The 2,746-nt window shown below is 35.0% G+C and overlaps 1 non-coding gene across 1 annotated transcript; it reads left to right on the forward strand.

Annotated features, from left to right (window-relative positions):
- The first annotated feature begins 276 nt into the window (after positions 1-276).
- Positions 277-383, forward strand: LOC144302115 (U6 spliceosomal RNA). Its single transcript, XR_013368992.1, has one exon. It is a non-coding gene; the product is annotated as a U6 spliceosomal RNA (small nuclear RNA).
- Positions 384-2,746: the final 2,363 nt, after the last annotated feature.

Raw genomic sequence — 2,746 nt, forward strand, 5'->3', positions numbered from 1 at the left:
ATAAATAACAAAAAAAACACATGATAATCTCAACAGATACAGGAAAGGTATTTGATAAAATCCAGCATCCTTTCTTGATCAAAACACCCAACAAACTAGGAATAGAAGGGAATTTAATAAACTCTCCACAGCTAACATCATACATGATGGAGAAAGACTAAATACTTTCTCTTAAATCAGAAACAAGAAAGAAAAGAATGTCCACTCTTTCACTTTTGTTTAACGTTGTACTGGAGGTCATATTCAGGACAATTAGGCAAGGAAAAGAAATAAAAAGTGCTCACTTCAGCAGCACATATACTAAAATTGGAACAATACAGAGAAGATTACCATGGCCCTTGCACAAGGATGACATGTAACTTCACAAAACATTCCACCGAAAGAAAGAAGGAAAAGAAAGTATCTGGATTGAAAAATAAGAAGAAAGAAAGAAAAAGAAAGAAAGAAAGAAAGAAAGAAAGAAAGAAAGAAAGAAAGAAAGAAAGAAAGAAAGGAAGGAAGGAAGGAAGGAAGGAAGGAAGGAAGGGAAAGAAAGGAAAAGAAGCAAAACTATCTCTATTTGTGGATGACACCGTATTGTACATAGAAAATCCTAAGGAATCCACTAAAAAAATTAGAACTAATAAGAGTACAGGAAGGTTACAGGATACAAGATAAACATTAAAAAATCAATATTTCTTAGACTAGCACTGAAAATTCTGAAAATAAAATTAAGAAAACAATTCCATTTACAATAGCATTAAAAAGAATAAATTAGTGTAAATTTAGTAAAAGAAGTGTAAAACTTGCACACTGAAAACTAAAACATCACTGAAACTAAAGACCTCAAAAAAATGAGATGATATCCTATGTTCATGAATCAAAAGACTTGATATTGTCGAGATGGTAATACGCCCCAAATTGACTTGTAGATACAATATAATCCCTATCAAAATCCCAGCTGGCTTTTGAAGGAATTGACAAGCTGATTCTAAAATTCATAGAGAATTGCAAAGAACCCAGAATAACAAAACAATTTTGAAAAAGAAGAATAAAGTTAGAAGACTCCCTGATTTCAAAACTAACTACAAATCTATGGTAATTGAGACAATATGGCACTGAGGGGTGCCTGTGTAGCTCAGTCAGTTAAGCATCTGCCTTTGGCTAAATGATTTTACTTATTTATTTGAGAGAAAGAGAGAGCATGAGCAGGGAAAGGGCAGAGGGAGAAGCAGACTGCCCACTGAGCAGGGAGCCAGACGTGGGGCTTGATCCCAGGACTCTGAGATCATAACCTGAGCTGAAGGCAGATGCTTAACTGACTGAGCCACCCAGATGCCCTAAATAAAATCTTTAAAAAAAAAAAAAAAGACAATGTGGCACTGGCTTAGAGATGGACATATAGAGTGGTAGAAAAATTGAGAGTCCAGCAATCGATCTTTGACAAATATACCAAATCATCAAAGGGAAAGAATAATATTTTCAATTAATGATGTTGGCACAAGTGGATATCCACATGCAAAGAATGGGATTTATTTACCAAGATATACCTCTCAAACCAGACAACATACAGAGAAGTTATATGACTACCTCACAACATATACAAAAACTTAAATGAAAAGGAATTACCAACGCAAATGAGAGAGCTAAAACTACAAAACTCTAAGAAGAAAAATATAAGAGTAAATCATTCTGACCTTGAGTTAAGCAGTGGTTTCTTAGCTTTAAAAAAATAAGTAAAAAAAGAAAAAAAGAAATTGTACTACATCAAACTTTGTGCACATATCAAGAAAGTAAACAGATTTCCATAGAATGGGAAAAAACTTTGTAAATCATATATCTGACAAGAAACTTATGTCCAGAATATATGAAAAACACAACTCAATAACAAAAAAGGGACAACTAATCTAAACTAAAAGTGAGCAAAGCATTTGAATAGACATTTATCAAAGAAGATATGCAAAATAGGCAGCAGGCATGAAAAGCAAGGAGAAGATGCTCAACATCATTAACATCTAAACCAAATGAGGTATTACTTCACACCCAGTAGGTTGGCTATAATAATTTAAAAAAAAAAAAAAAGCAGTCATTAACAAGTGCTGAGGAGATTGCGGAGACCCTGGAACTCTCACACACGCTAATAAGAATGTAAAGTGGTCCAGGGGCTTTGAAAAACAGTCTGGCGGTGCCTCAAAATGTTGAACGGACAGTTATCGTGCAACCTAGCACTTCAACTCTTAGACATTCACCAAGAGAAATGAAAACATACATCCACACAAAAAGTTGTACCTGAATATTCATAGCAGCATCCGTCATAACAGCCAAAAGGTGGAAACAACCCAAATGTCCATCAACTAATGGATGAAAAATAAAATGTAGTGAATCCATACAACAAAATATTATTCATCAGTGAAAAGGAATAAAATACTGATACATAATACAACATGGTTGAGTCCAGAAAACATTGTGCTAAATGAAAGAAGCCCATCACAAAAGATCACACGGTGTATAGTTCAATTTATATTAAGTGTTTCAAAATAGGAAACTATTTACAGGCAGAAGGTGGGTTAGTGGTTGATTAGGACTGGGGGAAGGAGGCTGGGAGTGGGGGGTGCATGCTAATGGTTCCTAGGTTTCTCTTAGGAGAGACTAAGATGTTCTAAAATGAGATATGGTGATTGTTGGGGCACCTGGGTGATTTAGTCAGTTGAGTGGCCAACTTTTGATTTCAGCTCAGGTCATGATTTGGGGTCCTCGAATGAGCCTT

Source organism: Canis aureus, chromosome 30 (genome assembly GCF_053574225.1).
Source record: "Canis aureus isolate CA01 chromosome 30, VMU_Caureus_v.1.0, whole genome shotgun sequence".
Classification (NCBI taxonomy): Eukaryota; Metazoa; Chordata; class Mammalia; order Carnivora; family Canidae; genus Canis; species Canis aureus.